Source organism: Strigops habroptila, chromosome 6 (assembly GCF_004027225.2).
Source record: "Strigops habroptila isolate Jane chromosome 6, bStrHab1.2.pri, whole genome shotgun sequence".
NCBI classification, from domain to species: domain Eukaryota; kingdom Metazoa; phylum Chordata; class Aves; order Psittaciformes; family Psittacidae; genus Strigops; species Strigops habroptila.
In genome coordinates this window covers 75,783,707-75,802,240 of record NC_044282.2, presented here as the reverse complement: position 1 = coordinate 75,802,240, position 18,534 = coordinate 75,783,707, and the positions used below count along the sequence as shown (strand labels likewise).

Here is an 18,534-nt window from a genome sequence, read left to right as displayed (position 1 = left end):
CCAACTAGCAATGCATGATGGCTGCTTGATGTAGGCTAGCTATCGGTTTTCATTAAGAGAAAAGCTTGTTTTACCCAGGTGATACCAAGATCTGAATTCCAAGATGATGCCAAGATTCCATTCTGCTGTCTCACATACTGCTGCATTTCAATGCTCATTTGGATCCCAGACTGGTTTCGTTTGGAAGGGACCTAAAAGCTCATCCAGTTCCAACCCCCTGCCACGGGCAGGGACACCTTCCACTAGAGCAGGTTGCTCCAAGCCCCTGTGTCCAACCTGGCCTTGAACACTGCCAGGGATGGGGCAGCCACAGCTTCTCTGGGAAAAGTCTGTGCCAGCGCCTCAGCACCCTCACAGGGAAGAGCTTCTGCCTCAGAGCTCATCTCAGTCTCCCCTCTGGCAGGTTAAAGCCATTCCCCTTGGCCTGTCCCTACAGGCTCTTGTCCAAAGCCCCTCTCCAGGTTTCCTGGAGCCCCTTTAGGCACTGGAGCTGCTCTAAGGTGTCCCCTTCAGGAGCCTTCTCTTCTCCAGGCTGCCCCAGCCCAGCTCTCTCAGCCTGGCTCCAGAGCAGAGCTGCTCCTCTGACAACCCTCTGGCTGAGTCAAGCCAACACTTGGAGGTTTCTTGGTACCCCTTGCCCAGGCTGTGGGGAACCCCCCTCTGCTGTTCGGCCTCTGAAGAGGCTGTTCTGTGCCTGTGCCTGTGCCTCGGCTGTGGCCGGTCCCTGCAGCTCACAGTAACCAACCCCAGGTGCCAGGGTCAGCTCCCGGTGCAGATGCTGGCTCTGGGCCTGGTCTCACTGGTGCCAGTGCAGGTTTTGGCAGCCCTCTCCATCCCCTCAGCGTTTCCCTGCTCAGAGCACTGCGCTGTTGCTGTGGGGCTGTTGTGCTGTTCTCAGGCAGACCTTCTCTCACTCCACTGGATCTGTACCCCCACACGTGTAAAACTCCCACTGAAGTCAAGGAGGACCTTGCCTGCATACAGAGCACAGAACCCAGGCTCATTGCAGGCTGAGTCTTACCCATGGGACACGTCTTTCTGGGAGGGATAGGGAGTAGCAACCAACCGTGATACAGTTCATGTTTCTGTATGGGAATAGCTATTTCTTCAAACCATAATTCATAGGTAAAATGGCTGCAGAATGTATTAAACTGAAGGAATGGCTCAAGGGGAAAGCACCCCCAGTATGTCATCAGCTGCTGCTTTCTCTCCCCAAGGCTTCTCCACTTCCATGTTTGCAAGAGAACAAAGAGACTGTGCCAGAGCTGCCGGGGGATTCATGGGGAATAATGAGAATTCATTGCTAATTAGGGCTCCAATTAAAAACCTCATCTTTGCGGGGCCACTCTTAATGAACTTGTGAATTGCAGCTGCAGACTTGCAGCCCTAGAAACATCCCTTGCTTGATTCCGGTTGTGTATGTGCAGGGTGAGCGAGGGATGGAGGCAGGGATGGGTGGCAGAGAAGGATGCAGGGATGCAGGCAGGGATGGAGGCAGGGATGGGTGGCAGGGATGGATGCAGGGATGGATGGAAGGGATGGATGCAGCGGTGGATGGCAGGGATGGATGCAGGGGTGGATGGCAGGGATGGATACAGGCATGGGTTCAGGGGTGGATGCAGGGGTGGATGGCAGGGATGGATGCAGGGTGGATGGCAGGGATGGATGCAGGGGTGGATGGCAAGGATGGATACAGGCGTGAGTTCAGGGGTGGATGCAGCAGTGGGGAAAAAAGGGGAGAAAAGCAAGTGCTGGGCCGCAGGAGGATGGAAAGGCAGACCTTCTCTCATCCATCTCTGCTGGATGTGCACTCAGGTGCCATTATGAGCTGGGGTCTGTCCTTGCCCACCACGGTGCACACAGGGAGGTTTGTCCTTTGCACCAGTGCTGCCCCATCCTGACTCACAGGACTGGGGCTGGAGAAGGACAGTGCAGCCGGTGTGGCCATGTCCCCTCCTGGGCTGGTGACAGCCTCCCCAGAGCTGGCGACTGCTCTTCCGAGGTGGGAAGCGGCAGCTCTCGGTGTGGGAGCTGCTGACGCCAGGCTGGGGGTGTAAATCAGGATGGCATTCATCTCACAGCGTATCTGGCTTTGTAAGGAAGAGGGATGGTAATTCATGATGTATTTTGATCAGTCTTAACCTCATTAGAAACCTCTAATTATTCATGCAGCACGCTGTTAGGAGTGGTGGATAGTCACAGATACCACAGGTGAGCGCTGATGTGTGGCTGCATCTTTGCTTGTGACAGCAAAGATTGGATGAGGGAATGGGGAGCCTGCTTTGATCAGGGAAATGAGAATGTGACAGTGCTGGGGGAAAATCCTGTTCTTTTTGTCCAGCTGCTAATTCAGGTACAAAGCAAACAGAGCCAAACCCATCCATGCTGTAACCCACCAACCACGACAGCGGCTGCACGCACGCAGCAGCAGGTACCCAGGCACACTGACGCAGTGCACCAAAGCGCTGCCCCTGTGACCATTGCTCCCTCTTCCAGGCTCTGCCAGGAGGCACATCCCCATGGTGTTTGGTGCCAGGACCCATCCCAGGAGGGCTTCTTCTCCTGGGAGAACAGTATGAAACCACCGGAGGACAATTAATGGGGGGTCTGAAACACTCCTGAAACCTGATCAGAGGTTGGAGATGGCAGAACAGGGATAAAATTCCTGTTAATTGTACACATTTTCCTATGCGTACAAACAGAAACCCCCACAGTGGTTGATGGTGGTGACACCTCTGGAGATGATCTAGAGCCAGCCCTGCTCAGGCAGGGTCACCCAGGGCAGGCCATCAGGACTGTGGTGGTCTCAGCCCAGCCAGGAGCCCTGGCGAGAGGCACTTTACCTGTGCTGAAGCTTTTGGGGGGTCCTTGCTTCAGCCTGGGACCTCATCCCTGGGCAGGGATTCACACCTCACCATGCACTGCATAGAGAGCAACAGGGATGAAGTGCCACACAAATACCTGGAGCACAGGCAGGGAGTGAAACATTTCACCACCTTGTTCTGGAGCTCTGTATTGAGTTTTCCCAGCTCATCCGGGTACATGGATTGTACTTCTGGTGTGTCACAGCTGATAACACACATAATGGAGCCACTCGCGGCACCCTGAACATGCTCTTTCCACACATAAAAATGTACCTGAAGTTTTGAGAGACTGAACACTCATTCGCCAATTTAAAAGAGAATGGAGAGAACGAGAGGGAAGCTCGCGGAGTTCAGAGTCTCCATAGAAAACCCATGGAAAAGCACATGTACATTTAGAATGATGTTGACATTTCTGCAATAAGAGATAGGGTGTTTTATCTAAATTACACCAAAGCCCTCCAAGATAATGTGCTGTGTAATAGCTACAGTTTTAGACACTATTTCATTTTCAATTTTCTAGACAAAAAGCATGATTCTTATCCACAATTTCAGTTCAGGGCTGGACGAATTACCACCATAAGCTTCCCAGCTACACCTAATATAGGGAAAGCTGCATTTAGGGGAGAAAAGCTCTTTTTCCACCTTCTCTTCTGCTGGCTTTGCCAGTGTTCTGTGCATGGAGAGGAGGCAGAGGGTGCAAAGCCCAGGGTAAAAGGGAGGGTGGGAGCACCACAGGCACTGGTAAGGCTGAGTTGTCCTGAGGAGCATCACCTGAGCCCACAGCCAAGGTCCATATAAGCTGGGGCCAGGCTGCACACCTGGTGTGAGCTGTGCTCGGTGCTGCTGCTGGCTCCCCTGGCTCTCCTCTGCTTCTCCTGGCTGGCTCCTGGACCCAGGCTGCAGGTACCTCCCCTCTCGGCCCTTGGGCTGCCCCTGCTGCTTGCTCCCCTGGGCCTGCTCCACCCCGGCCCTGGCTGGGCTCTGCCCTGGTTGGGGGGGTGGGTGCGGTGGGGGTCTTCCTCCTCCTCCTCCTCCTCTCTGCACATTCAATGTGTATTTGCAACCACCTTGCTCATGGTGCCATGGGGAGGGGGTACCCTGCTGGCACCTCAGGCTTAATGTGAGCCTCTTACTCCTCTTGGTGTGTGCTGGCTGGGAGGAAGAGTGACCCCAGAACCCCGAATGCTGTAGTAATCCCTGTAATTCACTCACAGGGCATGTGTGGGCAGGTTCTGGTGCTTTGGAGGGTCCTAAGGCACTGCAGAGAAGTCTGGGCTGGCTGGAGAAGGGTCTCCAGAGCTCCTCAGGAGCCTGTTGGGTTGTTTTGGTGGTGTTTAAAAGTAGGATCTGGACATGTGCATTTGTACCCCCTGTGCGGGTTGTTCCCATCTGCAGTGCTGCTGTGAGTGCTTGTGTGTGGCTTGTCCTGGTGGGTCTGGGCTCATGTTCCAGAGGTGTTTCCCTTCCCTTCTGGCAGCTGAAGGGGTGTAAATCCCTTTGACAACCGCTGGGCATCAGTGGTGATGCTCCGGCATGGCCTTGTCCAGAAGCAAAGCACCGTGTGCATGGAGACCACGGTGCAGGTGAACCTTGCCTGTAACTGCAGCATGGGGAGGGGGCTCTGCAGTCCTGCACCACTTGGGGTTCCTGGCACTGGGGAGTGTAAGATGTAAAACCATTACCTGTTTTGAGGGTGCTTGTCCCTTTCTGTGGGTATCCAAGTGAGTCAGCATGTTCTGGTGCAGAGCGCTCTTGGAGGAGCAGTGGGACAGCCTGGCCCTCCCCAGGGTCCCTTGGCCTGATGCTCTTGCTTCCAGTGCTTATTGACCAATGTTCTACAGAAGTTTAACAGTGTGAGGTTATGTCCTAATTCTGTGTGCTGGGACACATCTGCACGTGTGCTTTGTGCTGGTGATCAGAGTCGGACTGGTTTGTGTTGAAGGGACCTTAAAGCTCCTCCAGTTCCAATCCCCTGCCCCGGGCAGGGACACCTTCCACTAGAGCAGGTTGCTCCAAGCCCCTGTGTCCAACCTGGCCTTGAACACTGCCAGGGATGGGGCAGCCACAGCTTCTCTGGGAAAAGTCTGTGCCAGCACCTCAGCACCCTCACAGGGAAGAACTTCTTTCTTATGTCCAACCTGAACTTCCCCTGTTCCAGTTCGAACTCATCACCCCTTGTCCTATTGCTCCAGTCCCTGATGAAGGTCCCTCTCCAGCATCCTTGTAGCCCCTTTCAGACACTGGAAGCTGCTGGGAGGTCTCCAGGCTGAACAGCCCCAATGTTCTCAGCCTGTCTCCATGTGGGACATGCTCCAGCCCCTGAGCATCTTCTGATGCTGGATAAGGAAACCTGGAGCCCCATGTCAGAAATGGCTTGATTCTTACTCAAGGTTCCGGGGCAGGCCTCACTGAGTGAGGTGATCCCTGCCATTTGAAAGGTGCTGTCTCCACACAGCTGAGAGGACTGGTGTGATGGGATGGTGAGCCTGCTCCCTCTGCAGGGAGCTGAGACCTCATCAGTATTGATTTATCTTCTGTGTAGGGGTAGAAAAACTCATCCCTCCTCAGGGGGCTGTGCCGAGATGCCAGTGAGCAGGCTCCGAAATGATGTTATTTTTGCATATGTACTTACAAGTAAGTGTTCCTCAACCACGTACAAGTGCAGTCACGGGGATGGAGAGTGGTGGAGCTGATGCTGTGCTGAGGGGGGGAGGAGGTGTCAGCACACCTTGTAATTAGCAGGGAAGGGAGGGTTTCATGACAACCAGAAAGCCACAAAATAGAAATTAAGCTCTGTGAGGAAATGAAATGCAAGGAACAGAAATAGTTTCCTTGGCAAGCCGAGAATAATGCTGGCAGCATTCGCACTGGTTGCTAAGTGAGGGGCCAGAGCAAGAAAAGGCTAACAGTAGCTGTGATTGTTGCTCCTACCTTAGCAAATATATGCACTAAAGGTAAGAAATTTATACTTTTAAACCTGTGCAGCTTCCCAGTGTCACAAAGATCTATGTTTGTAAACAGAGTACGAGAGCTGAGGGTCAGTCAAGCCCTGGTGTGTGTCTTGGAGGCAGTCTGTGGTCCAAATAGGAATGTTTATTGCTGCTGGTCACTGGAAGGTTGTTCCCCTCTAGATACACAGGGTTTAACAGGGGTGTGCTTTGGCAATAGCAGCATGTGTCAGAAGGGAGATCTGCTCTCACAAGAGCAGCAGAGCAAGGGCCATCGCTGGCATCAGCTTGTGCCTCGCCCCAGAGCCAGGTCCTGGCCCAGCTTCCCCTGGCTGCGGCGCTGCGGGTGAAGCCTCTGCCAAGGGCCCATGCGCGGGGGCTGAGGAGGAGATGGAGGTGCCTGTGCTCGGGTCCTGGTCTGAAATGATTTATGGTGTGACCTTGGGTTACTGATACTTGTCAGTCTTCCTGAGGTGTTAAGCTCCATGGCTGGGAAAGTGCTGTGTTAGTGCTAAATAGTTACAGGAAATGCTTTTGCCACAGCTAATGCAAACTTGCCTCAAATCAGGCTTTTGTGCATCTTCTTAGTGTGAAAGTCATGTCCTGGTAAGAAGCCAGAAACAACAGCAAAGCTTGTGCAGGTGGTGACTGGCTAAATGAAGTGAGCTGCTGTTCTGGGCAGGTATTCCTTGTGTGACAGGGTGGAGATCCCTCACGCTTCCCTTGAAGCTGTACTGCATGGCATAACCTCCTTACAGATCGGTGTTAAAGGTGTAGGTCCTTCTGAGGACATACAGCTGCCTCACTGGCTTGGATGCCAACCTGGAGTAGAAGTACAACTGGTTTACTTAAAGCCTCTCTTGTGATGTGTGCTGTGACTTGAAGGTACAGTTCTGTGCTGTCACGTGCAGCTCCTGTGTCACCCCTCTGGACTCCACTACAACCCCTCGCTTCCTGCTTGCTCAATCCCCTCATTCCCAGCTAACTGCAGCTTGCTCTTTTTTACACACACAGTTTTAGGGAAGTTGTCACGAGAGGGGTAGACTGTTCTTTAAACACACCTCTCTTCTCCGTAGGAGGCTCCTTGCTCAAATACAGCGCAAGTTCCTGTCTGCTTGTCAAGTTCACCTATGATGAGCCAAGAATATTTCAGCCAAATGGATCCCTTCCTTTCACTACTGGATGAGCTGTAGCTCATCTCACTGATTGCAGGGATTTCCTGGGATATGGGAATGGGGTGCCGGAGATCTTTAGGGATGAGCTGGGGGTGTTTGAGTTGCATCTATCAGCAGCAATGGAGTTGAAATCTGGAAACAGAATCTGTCCATGAGTTCAGTTTATGTAGCTTGGTGCTTGCCTGGAGAGCCTGGACACCTTGAGCTGTGCCTGTGACAAGTGTCTGTGCTTATGCTCACTCTGCTGCAGAGGGGACTCGGGAGGGCCATGGGGTGCTGCGGGGATGTGCAGGGCTTTATCTGGGGGCTCGCTGGCATGTGGCAGGAGCTGTGATACTGGGGCTGCTCCTCAACAGAGCCACGTTCTTATGGAGGGGCTTCACTGCAGCATCAAAAAGTGCAAAATACATGGGGGGAGTCTGCAGAAAAATAAACCTGAGGTTTGAGCTTGGTCGGGTACTGCCCTTATCCGCAATACACACTGCGCTGAGGCCGAGCTTCAGCATGGGTTTAGTTTGCCTTTGACATCAAGAGGTCTGTGTTGCCACTGGGGGAGGATGTGGCTCTGATTTCTATGTGCAGAGTTAGGATGTCACAACAAGCACTCTGCTAAATCCCAGCATTAGAGGGAATGTAGGAATTCTGCTAAGTTTCAGCAGGAATGGGATGAAATTTGACTAGATTTGATGTTAACGTACCTGGTTGAACACTGTGGTGTGATCCACCAACCAGGGCAGTGCTGGGACTTGGCTGAGGAGCCTATGCTGGACCTGTTCTTGGTGGGGACACTGCTGCAGCCCTGGCCTGGGTGGCAGCAGCAGCTGGGACTTTGCTTTGAGGAGGACCAGGATGTCTTCTGGAGAACCCTTCTCTGGAGCATCTGTTCTGGTTCTAGTATAAACCATGTGCTTGCTTCTGGCTATAGGAATAGGAGGGAGAACTTGCAAAACTGGATCTCTCCTTGGTCATCGGAGCAGACACTCGTGCAGCCACAGGAGCTACAAAAGCGGTTTGTGGTGTGGAAGGTGACAGACTCTGACCTACCTGCTGGCACTGATGCTGCTGTAGTGCACTATAATGTGAATTACTGTTTGGCTTTCTGTCCCGCCGCTGTTGGCAGCTCCCACCCAGAATCCTTCTTTTAACATTTACTGGAATGTTTAATTGCTCTATAAAAGCACCATAATTACCATGTAGCTCCAGAGGAATTACGTGTCTGGCTGTACCCTGCAAACCAGTGTCAGCCTCATCTGCAAACAGCTCATTATGCAGCAAACATACCTGTTGAGCTTGCAGCAGTGAGCAGAGAAACAGGAGAAATGCAGGAAAAGCACTTGCTGCTGTTCTAAATAATCCCATGTGCAGAATTCTTCAGTTCCCTCATTTCTTGTGCTCCCACAATGTTAAAGACACAAACTGGAGCCAAGAGCAAATACTACAATGGAATTAAAGGCTGATAAAGGTACCTCTGAAGTGTGTAGCTCTACAGTGTTATCTCGTAGCCTGTTATCTTCTGGCTGTGGTTGTGATCGGGCAAATGAACGTATTTCCAGGTAACTTCACGTGGGCTCTGGCTGCACCGCTGAATTTTGGGGCCTCTTGTAGAGACTGGGAGAGAAGCCACAAGGTGGCAATGTGCACAAGGAAATAAAGATGCTCTCACTGCCCGAGAGCCGCAGCACTCGAAGAGCAGAGGATGCCAGACTGGTTTGGATTGAAGGGACCTTAAAGCTCATCCAGCTCCAACCCCCTGCCACGGGCAGGGACACCTTCCACTAGAGCAGGTTGCTCCAAGCCCCTGTGTCCAACCTGGCCTTGAACACTGCCAGGGATGGGGCAGCCACAGCTCCTCTGGGCACCCTGTGCCAGCGCCTCAGCACCCTCACAGGGAAGAGCTTCTGCCTCAGAGCTCATCTCAGTCTCCCCTCTGGCAGGTTAAAGCCATTCCCCTTGGCCTGTCCCTACAGGTCCTTGTCCAAAGCCCCTCTCCAGGTTTCTTGATCAAATTATTCATCTTGAGGTTCAGCTGCATTGGCTCTTGTCCTGTCACAGGAGTTAAGATGTGGCTTCAAGCATCTTGTCCATTTTAGAAAGATTTTACAAGTGTAAGAAATGTATATTTTTCCAAGGCAAAAAGCCCACCTGCAGGGGTGAACATCTCTTCTTACTGCTTTGCTCCACAGAATCATAGAATGGTTTGGGTTGAAAAGGACCACCAAGTTCCAAAATGCTGGTGGGTACCTTCAGTGAATTTGTGTGTTTGCTTTAGGTTTGCATGTTCCCCACGGAACACTTGTGAATCATGTTGCTTGTGTTGCCAGTTCCACCAGAGCCTGTCGATGTGCTTTCAGCATCGCTGGTGCTCCGGCTGCCTCTGGACATGGAAACAGCAGCAGTGCATCTTTTGACCCACCAACCCCTCCACCTTCCCCTGCTGCTGGTGGGGTGCCTCCAGCGGCAGAGGGACAGCAGCACTCCTGGGTGCAGCAGGACCTGCTGGTGCACTGTGTGCTTCATCACTGGGGCACTGATGGTGGAGACAAACTGGGTTTGTCCAGTGTAAATCAGTTTGCAGATCTCTATCCCCAGGGATACTGCCAAACATCCTGAACAGTGCTTCTCCATAAGGACCACTGAGTTTGCTTCTTACTGTATTGCTTTGGGGAGGGCAAAACTGGCTAAATTCAAGGGAATACAGCTCAAAAGCAGTTTCCTGGGTTATCCGGGACCAGTGTGTGCCCAGCTGTGACTTCCAGCAGGGAAGAGATGTGGGATGCTGTGAGGTCTTGGGGATGTGCCTGTGGGCAGTTTCCTGGTAGGAGACATCTCTTCTTTAGGGAAACGCTATCCAAACCCTGCTGCTGTCAGTTCTTTCAGGCAGACCTGTCTCACGCTCGGTCTCATTCCTCTGCGGGAAGGAGGGAACTCGGCTCCCCGCTTCTTTTATGGAGCACACTCATTTATTTGCCCCTCAAGAAGACTCTTTACAGCCCCTTCAGGCCCAGCAGCGTGTGCTGTGTGCCAGGCGGCTGCTCAGCGCTGTGTGCTGTGCCGGGACAGCCCCTCAGCAGTGGGCATGTCCCAGTCCCACACTGCAAGTCCCCATCCAGGGGAGACATCAGTGAAATTAGGGGGTGAGCAGTTACCCACATTCTCCTTGGAGCCCAAGCACTGACACGCTGCTGGGTTGTGAGCCCGTGTGGTGCAAGGGGAATCATCTGGCAGAGCAAATGCTGTGAGTTACCGTGTGTTTGCTAACCTGAGGCTGCTTATTCCCCCGGATACCTGCTGAACCCTGCCCAGGAGCAGCCCTGGCCCTGTGGGTAGGAAGGGGCTGGTTTTACAGCCTGCGAACAGCAGATGGCATCGAGTGTGAGCGATGGAGCAGCCGGGAGGACCCTCAGCTTTGAGCTGCTCTGGGCATGGCTCCAGGCGATAATATCTTTCCCCACCAGTTGTGGGGGATCTGAACTCTAGTTTGCATAAGAAACTTAAAATAAAGTAGATGCTTAAAAACCAGAATCCCTTCCCTAGCTGGTGTGATGCCTGGGGCAGAGCTGGTTTGCAGTGCAGGGATCCAAACAGCCTTGTGTGGAGAGACCAGGGTGAGCGCATCAGGTCCCTGAGCCCTGGTGGGGCTTGGTGTGGGTCTGGGGCCTTGCTGATGCATCTTTAACATCCAGCACCAGCCACCTTCTGTGGGTGCTGCCGCCCTTCTTTCTATCATGCAGGAATCGTGTTGGGCACTTGCAGCTAAAATGCCACCAGCCAATGCCAAGAAGCACTCCCCAGGTGCACTGGGATCTGTGTGGTGTGATGTCCTGCTCCCAAAGCCAGCTCTGGAGGCTGAACCCTCAGCTCCCACCCTGCTGCAGGGATCTCCTGGGGCCAGGGCATGTTGGCATGGGCAGCCCAGCAGCAGAACAGCAACTGCAGCCTGTCCTGCTGAGCCCTGCGCTGCCCCTGCTCTGATCTTCCCCAGCTCTTCTGGTTGTGTTTTTCAGATACGTTGATATTCTTTTGCTGTTTGAGCATTTTCATGTGTAGGTGCAAAGCTTTGGGAGTACAAGGTGTTGCCCCTGGAAAACATTGAGTTTTTCAGCCCTTCGAATCTGTCTCTGAAGATAATCTTGGTAAAAGGCCTTTGCTTCCCCAGCACAGCCCTGGGCAGGCGGGAGGTGGGGCTGCCCCACTGCCCAGTGCATCCATGAGCTGTAGCCCCTTGCCTTGAAACAACTGTTTGCTCTGTGGGTTTATAAAGGCTCAGTTCAGCACAGACACAAACAGCCAAGATGATGTTCACTCACAGTAGTGTCCTGCAGGAGAGGAAGGCAAGCATCAGCCCCAGATGATGCTCACATGAATGGCAGGGCTGGGTGGGGAAGTCGGAGCTCTTTTCTGAAGAATAGAGCGCTTAGTGTCTGTGCTGCAACACTTCCCCTTCTGTCCGTCTGTCTTTAGCTCTTTGTTATGTCAACATCTGTAGCTGTGAGTAAATAGCTCGAGGGGTTGAATGCATCTTGTGCTGCTGCTGCTCAGCCCGGCTGGTGGGGCCAGAGGAGTGCATGAACTGGGCTGGCTGTGTCTGATGCCGGGCAATGGAGTGAATGCACCCATGGGGCTCCCAAAGCCCCTCGTGCTGTGGTGAATGATGCTGCCTGGTGCTCCACTGACTGGGTCCTCAGGCCGTGCAGACCACAACAGCCCCAGTGTCAGTCCTGTGGGTACGCTGCTTTGCAGGAGCTGAGCACCTGATGCTGTAACCAGACAGGATGCAAGTGCTTGTCTAGTTAATGTGTGAAACATTCGTGTTTGCTCTTCCAGCTCCCTTTAGATACTTTTCAGCTATGAGGGTAAGAGGCTGGAGCACCTCCCGGCTGAGAACATTGGGGCTGTTCAGCCTGGAGAAGAGAAGCTGCATGGAGACCTCAGAGCAGCTTCCAGTGTCTGAAGCGGGCTACAAGGGTGCTGAGAGGGACTCTTCATCAGGGACTGTAGTGATAGGACAAGGGGTGATGGGTTCAAACTGAAACAGGGAGATTTAGGTTAGACATAAGGCAGAAGCTCTTCCCTGTGAGGGTGCTGAGACACTGGCACAGACTTTTCCCAGAGAAGCTGTGGCTGCCCCATCCCTGGCAGTGTTCAAGGCCAGGTTGGACACAGGGGCTTGGAGCAACCTGCTCTAGTGGAAGGTGTCCCTGCCCGTGGCAGGGGGTTGGGACTGGATGAGCTTTAAGCTCCCTTCAACACAAACCAGTCTGGGGTTCTGTGATTCTTATAAATACAAACTATAAATGCTCAAAACTGGGAGGACTCGTTTCCTGCAGAAGGAGTTCAAGATCCCGCTCTGCCTGCAGCCAGTGGCACCACCTCGTCCCCCCAGCCGGTTCCAGCATTGCCCTGGAGCTGCTGTCCGAGGGAAGGACTCTGCTGTTGGGTGGCAATAGGCAGGTGAGGGGGGGGCTGGCGGCTGCAGGGGGGTGGCCTTTGCAGGCCCCGGGGATGCGGAGTGGGAGATTGACAGCGAGATGCTCTGTGGCTTGGGGACCAGCTAAATGTCAGCGGCTGCAGGAGGCACGCGGCGCGGGCAGAGCTCCTCTGATGTGTGGGGAGCAGCTAATGGTGCTGACGTGGGTCTGTGTGGCATTTCCCTGCCAGGCAGGCGGCTAATGAGGAGCTGATCTGCTGCTCAGTGCAGCCTCGGAGCCAAGGGAAAATCAAGGTCACAGATACTGCCAAGTAAGGAGTGCTGTGAACTATGAGGCTGTAAGAGTGAACTTGGGGAGATGTGCTTCATCTCTCTCCTCTGCTTAGGTGCTGTTGCGTAGCTCTTAAAATGCCACCCTCAGTCCTGCTGTGGGCCAGGCCTGCCTCACTTGCTCAGGGGTTCCCCTGCTGTTCTGCCATCTAGCTGTATGTTATGTGAGTGCCTTTGAACATGGTATATTGGTTCTGCAGCCCCAGAGAGGAATATGGTTAGTTCTCTCTCAATAAAAATCCGTTTCCCCATCCTCAGCTGAGCTGTGTCTGTACCCTGTTAAAGTAGCTGTGTAATTATCCCTTCCACTGAAGTTTGCATTCATTGGCTTCCACAGGCTGTGTTTTTGTGTGTGTTGGACTAGTACACAGCATGTCTCTGCAGCAGTCAGCTAGCTAGGAAGGGCCCAAGCACCAGATCTTTCTATTTCATCAAGTGGTGGAGAGAACTCTGGCTCTATCACTTGATTTAGCAACTTCCCTGTCTGTCTTTGCAAGGCTGGTGAGATGAGGGGTCTTCAAGGAAGGTTTCCTGAGGAGCATCATGCCAATGCAGCCAGCAGTGAATACGCTGTTAGTAGCCATCATCTCAACAGCTTGTGGCTAGGAATCCCACCACTGGTGCTGATATTTTGCATCTGAAGTGCCTGTGTGTGTTACGCAAAAGAAGACAACCCGTGAGGGTGGGATGAGACCACTGGCCCAGCCTGGGCTCTAGTGCAGGGCAGTTTCACTGTCTCTGACCCTCTGGCACTCGCTGGGCTGTGCTTCCAAAAGCAGCTCCCCAGGGTGGTGTGAGGTCACCCCGTGGTGCCTGGTTCAGCAGCTCATTAGTGAGCTTTATAAACAAGCATCTCTGAGGCTTCATCAATGGGATGCAGGACTCAGAACCACACGGACAGGAGTGCTTTTCCTTGGCTCTGCTGTTGCAAAATCCACCTCGAGCAGATCCTTCCTGTTTACCTTCTGCCTTTTCCCTTGTGTACTTGGGCTTCAGTCCCCTCAGGGCATGATCTGCCCTCGGGTAGTCCTGTTGTGCCTTGTAAGATGTGGCCTGACAATACTGCTGTAGTGCTAATGCTGAGGAATGGGTGTTGGTGTTAAGATGTACCCAAGTAAACACATGTGTGCACCACTGTTTACAGAACACAGCTATTAGTGATGGCTAAGTAGTGTTGTCTCTATTTTGACATATTTGGACTATTTTAATACATGCTACAGAAGACAGTTCCCATGGGATTGGGTTCTCTTCACTTTACAAGGAGCCCTTACCTGCCCTTTTGTGCAGTGCACTCAGGAGTGCTGTTTGCAGGCCCACAAACCATCCTCTTGGCTGCAGCTGATATTTTCCTCCTCTGGAGGCTTGATGGTAGATTCTGTTTGCATTGAGCATAAGTGGAAGACTTTTAAAAGCACAGAGGACTGCAAGGAACCTAATTTCACTGGGAGGTTGGGTGCTTAATTGCCCTTTGTGCCATTAAAAACATCCCCCCATATGTGTTGTGGGTTTGTTTGTGGGCTTCTCCCTCCCCACACCCGTGAGCATCGATTGATCAGTGTTTGTCACAAAGTTGGGAACAAAGGTCCCTGGTCTCCTTGATGCATTGATGTCAGCGCAGCGTGTTCTCCTCGCTAACAAAATTAGTTGCAAAGTCAGCAGGAGGCTGGTGAGAACACAGAGCCTGGGTTTGTTTGCATAGCACAGCTCTGGCTTCTATCGCACACCAGCCCTGCGCTGCTGCCTGCCGCCGGCCGCGGGGGGGGCTTTGTTTTAGGGATTGTTGTTTGGATAAAAGGTCATTTACTGCCTGATGGAGGGGAAGAACAACAGTGTGAGTGTACAGGGGTGTGCTGCGCACTGCGCCGCTTCAGCGCCCACAAAGGGGGTGGTGTGCGGGAGCTGTAAACAGCCCCAGCGCCCCACGCGTGAACATGGGGCTGTCACCACTGCTGAGCGGGGTACGTGGGGTGCTCAGCACCCCAGAGATGTGGGGTCTGGGCTGCTCAGCACCTCCATGGGACCCTGTGCTGCAGAGCTATGTGGGGTGCAGAGCATGGATGAAAAGGACCTGGGGGTGCTGATTGATGGAGCTGAACATGAGCAGCTTGTGCCCAGGCAGCCAAGGGCCTGGAGCACAGTGTGATGAGGAATGGCTGAGGGACCTGGGGGGGTTTAGTCTGGAGAAGAGAAGGCTCAGGGGGGACCTTCTCGCTGTCTACAACTGCCTGACAGGAGGATGGAGCCAGGAGGCGGCTGGTCTCTGCTCCCAAGGAACAAGGGATGGGACAAGAGGAAACGGCCTCAAGCTGCCCCAGGGCAGGTTTAGATGGAGCTGAGGAACAATTCCTTCCCCAGAGGGTGCTCAGGCATTGGAACAGGCTGCCCAGGGCAGGGCTGGAGTCACCGTCTCTGCAAGTGTTCACACCCCGTGTAGCCGAGGCCTCAGTGCCATGGGTTAGTGGTGGCCTTGGCAGTACTGCGCAATGGTTGGACCTGATGAGCTTAAAGGTCTTTTCCAACCTGGCTGATTCTGTGATTCTGTGTGTGGGGTGCTCAGCACCTTCATGGGCCCAGCACTGCAGAGAAGGTGGCTGCAGACAATGGGTGTTTCCTGGTGCAATTGTCACTGGGATACAGTGTATGCCTGGAGCTGAGGATGCGGTTGGTGAATCAGGGCACAGCATCCTGCGGGACCAGGTCACTCTGCCACTCGAGTCCCAACAGGGCATGATGTGAGCACCTCATTTGTCCTGTAACTTGCAAACCTGGAGGTTGCTGGCTGTGGTCAGGCGGGGCCACCACCTCACCTGGCTGGTGGTGGTTCCCAAAGCGGTTGGTCCCTTGCAAGCCTTGGGCTGGGGTGGCACAGGAGCAGTGGCGTGTTTGTGCTCTCACCAGAGCCCCCTCCACGTGCTCTGCCAACACTTCAGCCACTCGTTTAGTTGCTGGGTTGGGTGTTGGCTGCTGTGGCATCCTCATCTTCCTGTGTGCTCTGTGGGGCATGACATGCCCGGGGATGGGGAGAGGGCTCACGGGTAGCGCCGCATCTGCTGTTTGCTCCCCAGCTTCTCTCTTCCCTGCTAGATTTCAGTCTGTGAGCCTCACAGTGGTATTAGGTTGTCTTATGTTTTGCTTCATTGGTGTTCAATATTTACATGTTATTCCTAATGTATGCGAACAAGCATGTCCTGGTGACACCAATGAGCTGCAATTATCGCTTCCACCTCTTTCCCCGGGCTTCTGCTGTAACAGCAGGAACCAAAACCATGCAAAATGAAGAGATATGTTTTTAATTTATGGGAGTTCTTAAAAGGCTCCTTTAGGTTCAGATTAAACCTACTGCAGGTTCAAGGGAAAGTTTAAGAAAATCAATTTTCCCAGCAAGAAAGAGCAAAACCACTGCAGTTTATCCAGTGCCCTTTGTTACTTGAATCAATGGCTCTGTTGCCATGCATGGCTGAATAATCACTTTTTTATATGATGTTAGTGCACACACAGACTTATCTCCTCCAGGCTTTGTTGTTGAACCTGCAGTAAAATAGTTTTGACCATGAGCAGTTCCTTGCTCTTATCCTTGTTTAATTTTTCCTGTGTCTAAGCCCTGCTCTGAGCCTGAGATGTGGTGATTGTTCCCTGCTGTGGTACTGCCATGAAGCGTGGAAACCTTCCAAATTAATGCTTTTCCAAGAAATCATAAGAAATGTGGAGCAGAACAGCAGCCAAATGCAGCAACGTTTGGGATTCTCTTTGGTTGGGAATAGTTTCAGCTTGTCCATTCCAGAAGGGCTGATAGTGGGATGGAGTGAGCCCATCCTGGCAAACAGCCATGTTCAGGAACAAACTGCTGGGGTGGGATGCGCCTGAGGAAGAGCTGTGGGTTTGCCCTGTCCTGAAGCACAGTGGGTACTTCTTTTGGTGCTGTGTTGGCTGTTGGTGCTGTGAAAAGCCCTGTTCCCTCTGCAGCAGTTGTTTTCCTTCCAGGTATTCCCACCCCTGGATGGCTATCGGGCGTTTGTATGCACAGAGGCTGCAGACCCATAGCAGGATGGGTGTGCGGGTACCTGCGCGTTAGCGGTGTGATGGGAGGATGCTGATAGGAGGCCTTTTATTGTCTTTAATGGCTCTGTGGTCTTAATTATGATACTGCAAATTGCCTTGCAAGGACATGATCCTGTCAGGAACTGGGCAGGACACGCCTGGGAAAGGCTGGCTGAAAACAAAAGGCTCTTTCTGGTTTGTTCAGTAATTCGCGCTGATTACTGCTTTGTGTTTTAAGCATCACCTTTTCCACTTACAAACAGTTACATTATTAAAAAGATATTTCCAGCCAATAGTCACCTTGGCAGTGGCTGTCTGGGCTAATGGTGTGACATTTCACATCACCCACAGCTAATCAGCTGAACGTGGCAGCACATCGGGGAGAGCCATTAGGGGCGTGCGGCTGCCGTGTCACCCCCCTGCCTGGCATGAGCAGAGGAGAAGGGCTCCCAAGGGGCTGGGGAGCCGCCAGTGCAGGGTGGGAGCTGTGTGATGAGCACCCGTCTTCCCTTCAGCTCAGTGAGAGCAGGGAGGGGATGCTGCCCCTCTGCTGCGCTCTGGGGAGACCCCCCCCACAGCCCTGATCCAGGGCAACAGCACAAGAGGGACGTGGAGCTGCTGGAGCGAGGCCAGAGGAGGCCCCGGAGCTGCTGCGAGGGCTGGAGCAGCTCTGCTCTGGAGCCAGGCTGAGAGAGCTGGGCTGGGGCAGCCTGGAGAAGAGAAGGCTCCTGAAGGGGAGACCTTAGAGCAGCTCCAGTGCCTAAAGGGGCTCCAGGAAACCTGGAGAGGGGCTTTGGACAAGGGCCTGTAGGGACAGGCCAAGGGGAATGGCTTTAACCTGCCAGAGGGGAGACTGAGATGAGCTCTGAGGCAGAAGCTCTTCCCTGTGAGGGTGCTGAGGCGCTGGCACAGACTTTTCCCAGAGAAGCTGTGGCTGCCCCATCCCTGGCAGTGTTCAAGGCCAGGTTGGACACAGGGACTTGGAGCAACCTGCTCTAGTGGAAGGTGTCCCTGCCCGTGGCAGGGGTTGGAACTGGATGAGCTTTAAGGTCCCTTCAACACAAACTAGGCTGGGATCCTGTAATATTTTCCTTAGCACCCTAAGGATGTTTCGGGGGATCTTCATTCATCTCAGCAGGGGTTTGTTGTATTCAGAGTGTAACATCCGTGTGTCCCCAGAGCCTCATCCCAGTAGCTGGAGCTGGGAAGAAATCGTTGATGTCTCTGCTCCCGTGGCTGCTGGCTCCTGGTGCTGGTGGGGATGTCTCAGCCTTCCGGCGCTAATTAGACATCTGTATTTCAGCACAAACCTGTGGCTGCTTCAGGCAGCAGTTTAAATCCCAAACCTGGCTATTCCCGTGTGCTCTCAGTGCAATCCTGCTCCCTCTCCTGAGCTGCTGGCAATTAAATTGTCCCCGTATGTAGTTCAGTGTTATATTAGACTTCCACACAAGCTGTTATGAAAGTCTTGTCCATACAGGTAGCATGATTTCAAAAGCAGCAAAATAATTCACAGGTTCTTCTCCTTGCAAGGTTCACCCAGGAGCTGGTAGCAGGCTGCAGGTTGGCCAGGAAGAAGAAACAGTCCGTTGGCTTTAATGTAGTGGGCACTTAAGGAGAAGTTGTCCTCAGACTAAAGCCAAAACACTGCACTGTACCAGGACTAGGAAGGAAATTGACTCTCTCCCAGCCAAATCCAGGACAGTATCCTCTTTATCTGTGTCTGGAGAGTGGGAAGAAACAAGTGATGC

General features: G+C 53.0%; 1 protein-coding gene across 5 annotated transcripts in view; it reads left to right on the top strand.

The window, feature by feature from the left end:
• Nucleotides 1–18,534, top strand: part of LOC115609249 — a 94,635-nt gene that overhangs the window by 10,445 nt on the left and 65,656 nt on the right. For 2 of the 5 annotated variants that reach the window (XM_030489177.1, XM_030489180.1), the window contains exon 1: nt 5,750–5,818. The exons of the other annotated variants lie outside the window; for them this stretch is intronic. The gene's annotated coding sequence lies outside the window, so the exon portion shown is untranslated. Of the gene's footprint in view, nt 1–5,749; nt 5,819–18,534 lie in introns of those variants that run through there. 5 annotated transcript variants of the gene reach the window in all.